General features: G+C 40.8%; 1 protein-coding gene across 12 annotated transcripts in view; it reads right to left on the bottom strand.

Annotated features, from left to right (window-relative positions):
• PCNX1 (pecanex 1) overlaps positions 1-15,476 on the bottom strand; it is a 136,438-nt gene that overhangs the window by 94,314 nt on the left and 26,648 nt on the right. The window lies entirely within an intron of this gene.

The raw sequence follows: 15,476 nt of genomic DNA, 5'->3' as shown, positions 1-15,476 counted from the left end.
ATATACACATATCAACTAAACAGACTGAGTGCAAATGAAGTATACCATACCCTTTGCAATTAGAGATAAGCCCTGAGCTACAAAACTTCAACCAAGATCCAAAATTCAAGTGTCCCATTCAAGAGTTCTAGTGTGAAGCGCCACCTCTACTTATGTATGTATAAAAACTTGGAACTTCAGATGCAATCAGGCTGAAGTGAAGCCACAATGATTTGGTAACAGTTGATATTATGAAGTTACTATGAAAACTGCTGTATCATGAATGCCTGTGTTCATATGCACCACAAGCTGTCACATCTCTGCCAGATCAAGGACATTTGTAGATGTTAGAACTCTGTCTATTCAGGATTAAGCACCCTGGGATAAGAGGTTAGCTAAGGAAGTTGGCTGAAGTCAGAAGCAGAATCAGTTTTCCCCAACATTCTCAACCCGGGACTGGCATTTAAAGTTACTAGAGCAAGAAAAAGACATACAGACAAAGCAAAAAGTTTATGAAAGGATTAATGGGGAAAGACCTATAGGTAGAGCCCTGTACAGACACAAAATTTGTATCTGCATCCCATCCATGATCTGCAAACATGGTCTGCGGATATCTGCAGATTTGCAGGGCTCTACAAATCAGTACACAGGCAGAAGTTTGAGCAGGAGGAAGAAAGGGGACAGACAGACCAAGGTCAGAGGAAGCCAGCTGACCAAGGAGGAGAGGCCCTATGTTTTGGAAGAGAAGAGAACTCAGAAAGCAGCAGGAGAAGGATCCTGCATCCCACAGAGGATCCTGAATCCTGCCCCTGCACTCCCTTCCCCCCCAAAAAACACACAAAACGCAGGAGTGGTAGAGTAGAGCTGGTTGGGAATTTTCTGCTGAAGCTTAGTTTCATCAGCAAATGCCAGTTCAGTAGAGTGAAGTAGTCTGCTGAACCTATTACAAATTCAACAAAACTTCTGAAGCACAGCAGAGTGCCGATCTCTCCTCCCACCACCAGTGGCATAAAAAGGCACAGCACCACCGTGCCCTGCTTCTTTCCCTCCCCCTTCAAACTCCTAGGGACAGAGAGGCATAGTACCTCTCCAACTCCAGTTGGGGATGTTGGCAAGGAATGGCTGGGCTCTTTTGCTTCCTTGCAACCAGGCTGGAAGGCTCTAGTCAGTTTCACAAATATGTGGTCCGCCCTCCTCCCCTGAAATCCCTTTCTATGGATATTTTGTTTTTGACATTTCATCCTGCTTCAGAAGCAAGCTCTGAAAAAATATAAACATTTTCACAGAAAGGGGTTCCTTTTTTCAGCCACTTCTAGTGGAAAGGAAATTGCGGCAGAGAAATGCATTTAAAAAAAATGCAAATTTTTTTAAAAGGTTTCAGACTGTGTACGTTAGAATTCTGTGTTATATGCTACACCTACCACATGGCCCCTTGAAGAGGTAAACCCGAAGTCTCATTCCTTTGGTGGAGTTCTGGAAGGTGTGTCTAAGCTACTGGAGTACTGTGGGAGGGGAGCAGGAAGTCCAGGGCAATGCTGGCGGCCTAGGCAGCTAGTCGTGGGACTCCATTTCCATGAAGGGAGTAAGTCTGCTTGAACTAGTGCACTAAAATTAGCAGCATAGCTATGGCTATACATAGACTCAGACTTTAAGGTCAGAAGGGACCATTATGATCGTCTAGTCTAACCTCCTGCACAACGCAGGCCACGGAATCTCACCCACCCACTCCTGTAACAAACCCCTGACCTATGTCTGAGCTACTGAAGTCCTCAAATCATAGTTTAAAGACTTCAAGGTGCAGAGAATCCTCCAGAAAGTGACCCGTGTCCCATTGTATAGAGGAAGGCAAAAAACCCCCAGGGCCTCTGCCAATCTGCCCTAGGAGAAAATTCCTTCCTGACCCCAAATATGGCGATCAGCTAAACCCTGAGCATATGAGCAAGACTCACCAACCAGACACCCAGGAAAGAATTCTCTGTAGTAACTCAGATCCTACCCTATCTAACATCCCATCGCACATATTTACCGCTAATAGCCTAATTTTTGGCAATTAATTGATCTTTGACTATCCCATCATACCATCCCCTTCATAAACTTAACAAGCTTAGTCTTGAAACCAGATATGTTTTTTTGCCTCAACTGCTCCTCTTGGAAGGCTATTCCAGAACTTCACTCCTCTGATGGTTAGAAACCTTCATCTAATTTCAAAGTCTAAACTTCCTGATGGCCAGTTTATATCCATTTGTTCTTGTGTCCACATTGGTACTGATCTTAAATAATTCCTCTCCCTCCGTGGTATTTATCCCTCTGATATATTTAGAGAGAGCAATCGTATCTCCTCTCAGCCTTCTTTTGGTTAGCTTAAACAAACCAAGCTCTGAGTCTCCTTTCATAAGACAGGTTTTCCATTCCTCGGATCATCCTAGTAGCCCTTCTCTGTACCTGTTCCAGTACCTGTTTCCAGCATTCATTCTTCTTAAACATGGGAGGCCAGAACTGCACATAATATTCCAGATGAGGTCTCACCAGTGCCTTGTATAATGGTACTAACACCTCCTTATCTCTACTAGAAATACCTCGCCTGATGCATCCCAAATCCGCATTAGCTTTTTTGGCGGCTCATAGGCATCCTGCTATCAACCAATACTCAGAAGTCCTTTTCCTCCTCTGTTACTTTCAAGTGATGCGTCCCCAGTTTATAACAAAAATTCTTGTTATTAATCCCTAAATGCATGACTATGTAATTTTCGCTATTAAATTTCATCCTATTACTATTACTCCAGTTTACAAGATCACCCAGATCTTCCTATACGATATCCCGGTCCTTCTCTGTATTGGCAATACCTCCCAGCTTTGTGTCATCCGCAAACTTTATTAGCACTTTCCTGCTTTTTGTGCCAAGGTCAGTAATAAAAAGATTAAATAAGACTGGTCCCCAAACCGATCCCTGAGGAACTCCACTAATAACCTCCTTCCAGCCTCACAGTTCACCTTTCAGTATGACCCGTTGTAGTCTCACCTTTAACCAGTTCCTTATCCACCCTTCAATTTTCATATTGATCCCCATCTTTTCCAATTTAACTAATAATTCCCCATGTGGAACCGTATCAAATGCCTTACTGAAATCAAGGTAAATTAGATCCACTGCATTTCCTTTGTCTAAAAAATCTGTTACCTTCTCAAAGAAGGAGATCAGGTTGGTTTGGCACCATCTTTTGTAAAACCATGTTGTATTTTGTCCCAATTACCATTGGCCTCAATGTCCTTAACTACTTTCTCCTTCAAAAATTTTTCCAAGACCTTGCATACTACAGATGTCAAACTAACAGGCCTGTAGTTACCAAGATCACTTTTTTTTTCCCCTTTCTTAAAAATAGGAACTATGTTAGCAATTCTCCAGTCATAAGGTACAACCCGAGTTTACAGATTGATTAAAAATTCTTGCTAATGGGCTTGCAATTTCATGTGCCAGTTCCTTTAATATTTTTGGATGAAGATTATCCGGGACCCCTGCTTTAGTCCCATTAAGCTATTCAAGTTTGGCTTCTACCTCGGATGTGATAGTATCTATCTCCATATCCTCATTCCCATTTGTCATCCTACGATTATCCCTAAGCTCCTCATTAAAGACTGAGGCAAAGTATTTGTTTAGATATTGGGCCATGCCTAAATTATCCTTAACCTCCACTCCATCCTCAGTGTTTAACATGAGGCAGCTCAGGCTAGCTGCCCAAGTACAATCCCACTCAACCTCCTGGATGTACTCAGGCAGCTAGCTCAAGCTGCCACCATGGCTACAATGCTATTATTAGGCACTAGCTCAGACAAAGAATCACACCTCCAACCTGCCGTGTAGACCTCTCCTGGGAGCCTACTCTCAGGCTATGTGCCAGATGCATGTACCAAAAGAACAGAACAGTGCTGCAGTCTACTGAGACTCAGAGAAGCTTAAAGTACACAGGGGTTTCAGTGTTTGGAGCCACTCACAGTAACCTGGGGAAATGCCAGCAGGAAGAGCCCGGCCAGCTTGTGACAGCAGGTTAACCAGGTTTCAGGAAAAAACAGAGGAACTAGAAGGCTCAGATGTTTTGTTATAGTTTGGAATCTTACAAACAGAAGAAGAGAGCTGGCACCAAGTAGCTGTTAAACAGAAAGGGCATTTTAGTTTCTAATATGTAAAAAGTGTGTTTCAGAGAGCAAATCAGAAAATGGCGTAAGGATCTCTTGTCCAGCATAGAGGTGCAAAGACAGCTCAAGAGAATGAGAGCATAAGACATTTCAGGATAGTGATACTGAAAGGTAACGAACTGGAAAGCTTACACCTCTAGGAGATCCAATACCTGCAGGCAGATCATCAGTTTGTGTAGATCATCGCCATACCTTCACAATGGAGCTATGGAAATTTATACCAGGTGAGAATCTTCACCCTTGATTTCTTTGCAGAGATTAGCTTTCTCCCAGAGGAAGGGAAGAAAATGCACAAGTTTTGGTGGATGTAATGTATCTACCAAGCATCCACAGAAAGTTATGCCCAAGATTGATCTCTGCAAGCAAGTTGCCAAGAAATGGTGAAGTGGGGACAGATAGAAGGAAGTGTCATCCCCATTCCCTTCCCCACAAGGTAGCAAACTTTGGTAGGGAAATGGGGCAGATGACGACACCATAATGTAAGAATCCAGCAATCAACTGTTTTGCTAGTCAAAAAAGAGCAGCAGCTATAGAAAAGTATGGTCTAAGATTCCAATGTTTTGGCTGATTGCATCAAGAGCGGCATTGAGAAGCAGACAAATGAATACTTCCCACCATGTCAACTTGTATCACTGAGTTTGTGAGGTAGAATATTATCTACTAGTCAACAACTATGGGCATGAAACCATCTGTTTTGAATACTGAACGAACATTTTTCTAGGCCATCTTGAAGTCAAATGGATACGTTTTTGCATTAAATGCCCAAAGACTTAACTCTGAACCTTCTGAGTTGATTTACCTTATTTCTCAGAGCTATGACCATCTGGGAGAACATTAAAAACATGAAGTTTCTGCATTCCTACATGGTCCACTTAAATCGTAATATACCTAGGTTTTTACAACTAGAGAACATTATCTTAATCTAATCTGATTTCCTGCACAAACACAAGCCATAGAACTTCAAGTGGTAATTTGGGTATCAAAACCAGAAGCCTGAAGTATTTATGCTGAAAGTCTAACTTTCATAATTTAGATGGCTTTTATGAAGCTTTTTGTACACTTGACTTTCTAGGTGGGATAAATCAAAAGGAAAGATATTGAGAATTTGCAGAACACGCTGCTATTTTCTTGGTGGTACTGAAGGTGTTTTGTATTAAGTTCATATACATCATTATTCTCATGCTTGTTCCAAGTCACATTTAACACAAAACCATGTTTTAGGTATCCAAATTTTAACTACATTCTGTACAGCCGAGAGTTACGCCCTATAGGTCCCTCTAGCAGTAGTGTATGAAGTTTCCACTGCAGTGCACAGAGAATAGCATATATTACCTTCTTTGAAGATCAGAAGTTGCTCATGGCTACCTGTGTAACAATAAATTCAAACATGTCTATGAAGTACATTCAAGAAATAAATTGCTAGTTTAACTGGAAATCAGATTTGATCAAGTAGGATCCAGACTGGCATACAACAAATGCTAAATATATGTAAATGCTGAAGTCAGCAATGAATCCAGCAAACAGCTAAGAAATGTGAGAAGTGTCCTACTGCTTGTGATGGTTCTCTTATAGAAAAGTATACTTGGACCCTATCTATGTCAGGCAAAAAGGTATTTCAATCAAACAGTTGCATGAGTGTTGCCAATACAAGACATTCAAATACTGTGCTTCCATTATCCACCATTTCAGATATTTCAAAACAAGTGTCTGTTGATTTTTTCGTGACACTTGAGACTGTCTTTATTTCAGGTCAAGCCAAGATGATTCAGTCCTAGACAATTTTTTCCCCAGTGCAGGTGGAAAATAAAACATTCGGCTGCACTTTTTTTTTTTTTAAAACCATTCTTAATGGTTTTTTTTGTTTTGTTTTTTTCTGGGGGGGGGGGGGGAAATCAAGCACTCTGTACCTTTCATCATTCAGCCCTGTGGAAAACTTGGTAAAATACCTAGTACTCTGTAATTTGTATTCTAAGGGGAAATTTTCCCTGGGGTAACATGAAAACTCTTAGCAGTAAATAATACCCAACACCTGTGGTAAGCAACTAGGGTGTACTCCTGTCAACAGCCACTACTTTGAGTCAGACAAGTTTGTGCTAGTTACACATGCCTCAATTCCTTCTATGACTGCTCCAGCAAAAGCCTATAAAGCTGTCACCTGCCCAAAGGCTGATCAGTGGACCCCACTCAGGATCTGTATCAATAAAGTACAATCACATATGGGGTGGGCAATAATTTTTGCAGGGGGGCCATTCTATGAATTTTGGTAAGTCATCACAGGCCATACATTTCTATTATATTAATGGAGGGGGTGTGGGGTCTGGGAGGAAATTTGGATGCAGGAGGGAGCTCCAGGCTGGTGCAGTGTGTTGGGGTGCATGAGAGGGTGAGGAGTTTGGGCTCTGGGAGGGAGTTTGATGCAGAAGGGGGCTCCAGGCTGGGGCAGGAGATTGGGGTGCAGGAGGGGGCAGAGGAGGCCAGACAGAAATGTTAGACAGGCCGGACCCAGCCCACGGGTCATATTTTGACCACCCCTGGATCAGATCAAGGTGTCACAGATACACTGCTCATTGGGCACCCAAGATTGAACACAATGCTAGATAGCTTCAGGAGAAGATCAAAAGACTAAGATTCAGTACACTAGGTCTTGCACAACAATTGTTTCTCTAGGGACACACAAAGCACCTGTAAGGAGCAGGATTATCCTGGTATATAAGCCTTCCAGTGAAAAGACTCAGATTGTCCACCTTTGCCAGAAGAGCATAGAGAGGACCAGAAAGCAGGCGTTAACTGCTGACTTATTGGTAGAAGAGGGACTTTCCACACAAGGTACTACTGTGCTTTCCAATTGTGTTAAGCTTTTCTATAGCACATAGTGGTATATGTGGGAAATATTTATTCTGAGGCCCCTGGCTAGCATTCACAGACATTGCCATTTTGGTTTTTGGGCTAGAAATAGCACCAGTGAAAGCAAAAGTTCCCTCACAGGGCAGGAGGAAAAAAAGATAGTTTAGACTAATGACAAACCCCCTCAATACTAAACTTGCTTACTCTGTAGTCACATTCCCACTTCTGCCATGAACCGGCTCCTACCATTGACACCATGAAGTGTTAAATGGCTACTTATGAGATTGGAAGTTTCTGAAATACTCCACTTCATTTGTTGCCTCTTACTGCAGCTAGGTCTAAGCGATAAGCGAGCTCTACCAAGTTAAAGTAAAAAGAAAAGGAGTACTTGTGGCACCTTAGAGACTAACAAATTTATTAGAGCATAAGCTTTCGTGAGCTACAGCTCACTTCATCGGATGCATCCGATGAAGTGAGCTGTAGCTCACGAAAGCTTATGCTCTAATAAATTTGTTAGTCTCTAAGGTGCCACAAGTACTCCTTTTCTTTTTGCGAATACAGACTAACACGGCTGCTACTCTGAAACAAGTTAAAGTAGTTTCAAGGCATTGCTGCACACCAGATTTTTACTTTTATTATATACCAAGCCCCTCTCCCCCCAAAAAACTATGTTAAAAAAACTTTAAGGCTAAGAACTCAAAACTCAAAAGTTAAGAAGTGCAAGAACTAAGGCTGCCATTGCAACATTAATTCAGCTGCCATGTGCATATGCATTATGATAGTTTTCCTATGTGACATCAGGCAAGAATGTTTGGCAGAACAAAGAACGAAACAGCTTTTCTGGGTCCTAAAGCAATGCCTTGAACATTGCCTCTTATCTATTCTTGTAACTCTGCCTAATTCACAGTCCATCCTGTGCAATGAATGAGGCAGGAGTCCTGTAGAACAAAAAGTTATGTGACTAGGCAATTAGAGACTATCCTACTGAATATACACAAGGAGGCCAAATTAAGGTTGCACAGGTAACCTAATTCTGGCATTTCTTAACTTCAGAGGGCTTGACTTAGCAAGCAGAACAGTCTTTTAAAACAATATTATGTATGTCATTTCCAATAAAGAAACCAAAAAATTCATCACGTGGAATTGTATTAATCTCCACATTAAATAAAATAAAAAAAATAAAAAACTTGGTAGCAGTAGACTGTTACATCTGTGGACAAGACACTAGAGGTGAGGTATGGCCAAAGTGATACAGTGCCACTATCTTAAATTAATCAGTTACACTGCAGAGGGACACTGGGAATCATGAATTCTGTTATTGGCTTAGGAGGGGAATGTTGCCTAATGATTACAGACAGCAAAACAGGCATGTAGATTTGACACATTCAGCCTGAAAAGGCACTAAGACTTGGGTTACCCATATTAGAGATGGGATTCTAGTTGCAGCTCACAAAAACAGGGTAATGGTGCCGATTTACTATAGACCAATAAATTAGACAAGGAAATAGGATGAGCTGCTCCTTAATCACCCTCTGTATTGTGTAGGAAAAAAACCCTGCATTATCATGGGAAATTTCAATCCAGGAAGGATAAAATAAGAGTTAAAAAGGATTTCTTAAACTACACACATTTTTCTCTCTAAAAATAGAACTCTTTAAAATTAAATTTGCAATTATAAGTAGTTTAAGCCTTGATATAGGTTGTTATAATCTATTAAAATTTAAATAGGTAAAAACATGATGCAATGAGTCCATGAGTCCTCAAATTTTGATAAGTCCATGGATCTGCTTTTTTAGTTATACAAAGAATTGGGGGGAGGGGAGGATATGTTTGTGACGCCATCTCAAGCATTAATACAATTTTATGTACCACATTATCGATATTGTGTTCAGTCTTTACAATTTAGCAAACGCTGGTATTGTATTTTTCTTTTTCCAGATACAAGTACTTACAGTTTCTGTTGTGCAGAAAGGCTTTTTTGCCTTACTTTTGGTTTCAGTTTAGTTAGCAGAAGCAGAGAGAATATTTTCTTCACTTGGATTATTTCATTCAAAATTGAGAAACCAATACGGAATAAAGGCAGGAAAGCTTGTTTTCCCCGTCAAACTATGACTAAAAACCATTTGGAAGGAGATGAGATCTAATTCTAATAAAGTTGAAAAAAAGAAGCCAGATTGTCAGAGGTATTTAGATGAAAGTAGGTACCTAGACAGATTTCCAAAAGCACTTTGGATTGTTTCTGGTCACTGTGGGCCAGATTTTCAAAGGTAGACAGATTCCTAGAGGGATTTTCAAAAGCACTTTGATTATGCGCTCAGCTCCCATTGATTTCAAAGTGCTTTTGAAAATCCCTCTAGGCCAGAAGTGGGCAAACTTTGTGGCCCAAGGGCCACATCTGGGTATGAAAATTGTATGGCAGGCCATGAATGCTCACAAAATAGGGTTGGGGTGCGTGGGGGGGGGGGAGCATGAGGGCTCTGGCTGGGGGCGTGAGCTCCAGGGTGGGGTCAAAAATGAGGAGTTCAGAGTGTGGGAGGGGGCTCCAGGCTGGGGCAGGAGGAGTGGCATGAGGGGTGAGGGCTGGGAGTGTGGGCTCTGGGAATGACGGGTTTGGAGTGTAGGAGGGTGCTCTGGGCTGGAACCGAGGGGTTCAGAGGCCGGGAGGGGGAATCAAGGCTGGGGAAGGGGGTTGGGGCACGGAGGGGGATGAGGGCTCCAGCTGGGGGTGCAGGCTCTGGGGTGGGGCTGGTGATGTGGGGATGAAGAATTTGCAGTATAGGAGGGTACTCCAGGCTTGGACCAAAGGGTTGAGAGGGTGGGAGGGGTGTCAGAGCTGGGGCAGGGGGTTGGTGCGTGGGAGGGGTGGCTCAGGGGTCCAGCTTCTGGGCTGTGCTTACTTCAAGCTGCTCCCAGAAGCAGCAACATGTCCCCCCTCTGGCTCCTATGGAGAGGAGTGGCCAGACAGCCCTACTGCGCACTGCCCCGTCCACAGGCACCGCCTCTGCAGCTCCCATTGCCCGTGGTTCCTGGCCAATGAGAGCTGTGGGGCAGCACTTGGAGCAGGGGAACATGCGGAGCAGAGCCCCCGCCCTCCCCTACGTGTAGGAGCCAGAGAGGGGACATGCTGCTGCTTCTGATAGCCACACATTGCGGCCCTTGACCCTGCTCCCTGGCTGGACTAGGTCAAGCCACAGACCCCACTCCCAGCTGGAACTTGAGGGCTCGATTCAAGTGGCTGGTGGGACGGATGCGGCCCATGTCCCGTAGTTTGCCCACTCTCGCTCTTGGCACCTGTCTACCTTTGAAATCTGGCCTATAGTGACCAGAAGCAATCCATCAATTCACTAACTATTTAATATTTCCTTTGTTTAATAAATCAGTTTTAAATGCAAAACATGTTTTCCTAAATTTTTCTTATGTATCCAGCATATTTAAGGTAGTTTTATTTCACTAATGGAAAATTCACTAAAGCAAGTTTTTAAAATGCCATAGGATGTGTATTTTTAATTGAGTTTTTCCAGACAAATGTAACTGGACATAAATCAAAAGTAAAAACTAATCAAGCCAAGAAATGTGTCAGTCACCATTTTCTAATCCAAATGTAAAAAAATCAAGCATCTGAAGTGTATGTTAAGACAACTGCTTAAACAAATGTATATAGATACAGTGTACCATCCATTCTAGAAAGAAGCAGTACAAATGTTGTGTAAAAGCTAAATCTGTTTGCAAATGTTTATACCAACCACTGAGAATTAAGCCTTTAGGAAGGTAACTAAAAAGCCCAAATGCAAAGCAAGATTATTTTTTAAATTACTCAAATCAAGGTTTCCTTCCTGCCGATTTATATCAAAATTAACATTGGTGAATTTAAGTAGTTGATTAAGATCAATTCACCCTATTTCAATCTAACGGACATACACTAGAGGTCTCATGTTATCACGTGTAAAACAACATTGGAGTTCCTAAGATTTATACATGAAAGCTTTTTAAAAATCAATTACTTCAGCGGATTGCAATTCTATACTAGACCATATTATGATGGAAAGATTAAACTACCAAATTAAACTGATGGCTTCCTAGGTTCAAGATGTCAAATAGAAATATATATTTGGTTGCTTTAAAAAAAATGCATGTTTCCAAAGCTGAAAATACATGAGCAAAACCAAATGGGAGGACATATTTAAACATAAGATTGTAAATAACTCTGAATTGTTTAAACATGCTCTATTACATTCAAAAAAATGAAAGAGGGCTTCCTTCATTAAAATCCTAGGGGAAATGAAGGCATCAATTAAAAAAAAAACCCAATACACAGCAAGTGATGCAACAGAGACACTGTAGACAATTGATAAGGGAAGCTAAAGGTTACCACTAAAAAATTCAATGGCCAGTAGAATTAAGCATAGTAAGAAGGAATTCTTTAAATATGTCAGGAACAAACAAAATCCTAGCAATTGAATAGGTTTGACGTGAGACATGGATGTTGAAGTTATTAGTGATGAAGCAGAAGAATTAAACATTTCTGTTCTGTATTCAAAAAAGCAGGATGATGTATTCATATCTCACAGTGCTAATGAAATACTTTATTCCATCAGGAACTAGGGAAGATGTTAAACAGCACCATTAAACATTTTTAAATCTGCAAGACTGATAACTCGTACCCAAGATTATTAAAAGAAGTGGCTGATGAGCTGTTTGAACTCTCTCAACTATTAATGTTGATTTTTAGAAATTTTTGGAACACTGGGGAAGTACCAGAAGACTGAAAAAAGGTAATATTAGAGAGAGTTAACAGGATGATCTTGATAACTACAAGCCAAGTACCCTAAAAATGAACTTGGACAAAATCATGTAAAGACTGATATGGGATGTAAATCAGTAAAGAATTAGAAGATGATAGCATAATTAATGTTTTTATGGAAAATAGAGCTAAAACAAACCTGGATTTTTTTAGGACATCACAAATCTGATTGAGAAAGTATCTGTGTTAATATAATTAGATTTCTGTAAGGCATTAGAATTAGACCCTCATGACTTTCTGATAAAAAAATTAGTATTATACCAAGTCAATGTTGCTCACAGTAAATTAAGTGCAAATTAATGTAAGATCACAAAAAGTAACCGTAAATGAGGAATCTTCAACCAATGAAGTGTTTCTACTGGGGTCCCACAAGTATCTGTTCTCAGCCCAATGCTATTCAGTAACTATCAGTGACCTAGAATAATTATAAAATCATGTCTAGCAAAACCTGCAGATCACTTAAAGTGGAGGAGTGTCCAATCATGATGGGATACGTCAGTTATACAGAAAAAACTGGACTTTTAATGGGCTTTTAATATAGCCAAATGAAGCTCACACACCTAGGAACAAAAAGAATGTATGTCACACTTACAAGATGGTAGACTGTCCCGGAAAGCAATAACTCCAAAAAGGACTTTGGGGTCACAGTAGATACTGAATATCAGCTTCCAGTACAATACCAGAACTAAGAGGGTAAACAGGAAGTGTATTACCTTTGTATATGGTTACTAGTGAGACCATTACTGAAATTGTATGGCCAATTCTGGAGTCCACACTTCAAAAAGAATCTGCGGAAATCTGCAAGGATTCAGAAAAGAGCTACAAGAATGATCTGAGGACTAAAATACATACCTTATAATGAGTGACTCAAGAAACTTATGCCCAAATAAATTTGTTAGTCTCTAAGGCGCCACAAGGATTCCTCGGTGTTTTTGCTGATGCAGACTAACCCAGCTACCACTCTGAAACCTGTCAAGAAGATCAGTCTACTTAGAAAGAAAAGTTAAGAGGAGTCTATCAGTCTACAAGTACCTACATGGGGAAGAGACTTCTGTTAAAACAGTTCTTTAATCTAGTATGAAAAAAGAGACATAACCAGAGCCAAAGACTGAAAGCTGAAGCTAGACAAATTCAGACTAGAAATAAAGTAATTAGCCATTGGAACAACCCATCTAGGGATGTGGTGGATCCTCCATCACTTAAAGTCTTTGAATAAAGACTGAATGTCATTCTAAAAGAAATGCTATAGTTCAAACAACTTAAGGGCTTGATGCAGAAATTACTGGATGAGGTGCCTTGGGCTGCGTTATAGAGGGTCAGACTAGATGATCTGGCAGTAAGAATCCATTAAAACATTCCTTGAGATGCAGTTACTATGAGTGATATGGAGTGGAGGAAAATACACAAAAAAAGAGAATGATCGAAGTCAAGGAGAAAGCAGTAGATGCTTATTAGGCGGCTGGACATGGAAGCTTGTCCCAGCTTATGAAATCAATGGAGAAATAAAAACCTGAGACATACAGCAAGAAGCCTAGCATTTCCTTCTAACAGCTTGAGACAAGAATGTTTTAGCCCACTAAGATATGTCCTTCACACTCCTCTCCAGATGTCCTCCTAACCCACCAGCCCTGAACTGAGTTCAGGTGTACTAGGTAGCTCTCCATAACTAGAGCACATACTGTACAAATTTGATCACTTTCTCCCAAATATTCTTCTTGTTCATCCAAGCACCCTATTCAAGGCATTAGGGATCTATGCCAGAAAACAGGCATTCTGGAAGGAACAGCAAATGGAAGGACTTCCCATGTTAAACAAAATCTTATACTGTACAGCTCACCGCAGTTAAGTACCAAGGAGTCAATCCCTCTTGGTTTGGTATGCATTGTCTTCATAAAGGGTCTGCAAGTTGGCAGCATATTTCTACTATCGATGTACCAACGCTTCCACAAACTAAAGGTGATTAGTGTTCACACAAAAATTAAGATCAGTCATCTCTAGAGACAGCGTATTGTATCCATCCTTGTTTGCACATCAGAAATCATTTAAACAAAAACACATACACTAAAGTAGTTTGACTGTACTAATAAAAACCAAGTGAACTTAAACTAAGAAGAGTGCAGTTATGGTCAGAACAGTGAATACATATACAGGCCCTTTTATTAATCAGATCTGTTCCCAGTAGGTATTAAAATCAAAACTGCTTACTACTTTGGTGACAAGGGTGTTTTTACTATGTTATAACCATGTTAACCTTGAAGAACTATGTGTGAAAGAACAAGCTGGATTCTTTCCTCACTCAGATTGCATCATTAGGTGATTTGTTAAGTTCCAGAACTCATTACTGATGATTAGGGCTCTGTGTCTGTCACAGAGGCTGTGGAAAGTCATGGATTCCCCGACTTTCCACAAGCTCCATGACTTCTGAAGCCGACCCTGGGGACCACTTGAGCAGTGGTCCGGGGGACTGCGGCAGCAGCCACAGCTCAGCGGCCCCCAGCAGCACTCCAGCGGCAGCCGGAGCAACTGTTGCTCAGCGCCCCACCCCATCACCCCTGCTCCCCCAGAGCAGCAGACCCCCAGGGGCACCCCTAAGTAGCAGATCCCCCTCTGGAGGCTCCCCAGATAAGATTTAGTCAGGGGTATTTATAGTACAAGTCATAGACAAGTCATGGGGCCGTGAATTTCCGTTTATTGTCCATGATGTCTCCATGAATTTTAATAAAAATACTCATGACTAAATCGTAGCATACTAATGCTAGACAAGCTAGAAAGAACCCATTTTGACTTGCAGATTTCACACTAAAGGCAACTAAACAGGACCATATATATATTATAAACCAAATGAAATTTGATCAAGAATCACAGACCCTAATGCCAGTTTCGCAATAATTTTTCAGAAACTCAATGTACTTTAAGTTATAAAGCTTGCTTCTAAACTAAAAGCAGTAAAGGGATAGTATGAGTTGTGTTTAGTCTTCCAGATGGACTTTAAACAAATTCCACCTTACAAGATGAAATATTCACTACCTTTTAAGATTTAAGCAAACTTAATACTTACTCTAATAAAGGTAACTTAATTACAACTGTTTATACAGGCTGCATCTACCTACACACTTGGAAGTTTTATAGTTTTCATGACTTTCATTAACAGGATCCAGATATCAGAGATGAAATCCAAATATAAAGGAAACTAGAAGTCAGACTGAAATAACCAGTAACTATACAGAGGTCCTGAAAATTCTTATTTCTGGTCCATTCAATTTCCACAATCAAGTGACAAGAGTCAACCTTCTGGTTTAAGATAGCCAGTTTGGCAAAATGACTCATGAAAGCTCAGAAGCTGAAACAGAGATGATTGATACTGATGAAATCCTCATTATGGAAAATAGAATGGTACATCCCTATGTTCATTTTGCCTGCAACCAATAAGTCAAGTTTACATCTCATGTTCCATCAGTAATCCAAGCAATTTTAAACAGCAAGAGGAAGCTACATGCCCCTCATTGTCACTGGAAGGATTGGGTTGGCTCATAATAATGAGAAAAAAAAAAAACAACTAATCCTGATGCAAATGACTTTGCTCAACCACCTTGGTAACAATGCTAATGCAAAAAAATCAAACTCCTATAAAGGATTTGTGAAGTAACTAAATTGTCATGAGAAA

The sequence above is a fragment of the Dermochelys coriacea genome, chromosome 6 (genome assembly GCF_009764565.3).
Source record: "Dermochelys coriacea isolate rDerCor1 chromosome 6, rDerCor1.pri.v4, whole genome shotgun sequence".
Classification (NCBI taxonomy): Eukaryota; Metazoa; Chordata; order Testudines; family Dermochelyidae; genus Dermochelys; species Dermochelys coriacea.
Note: the sequence above shows the minus strand (reverse complement) of the source record. Positions and strands in the feature narration are given on the sequence as shown.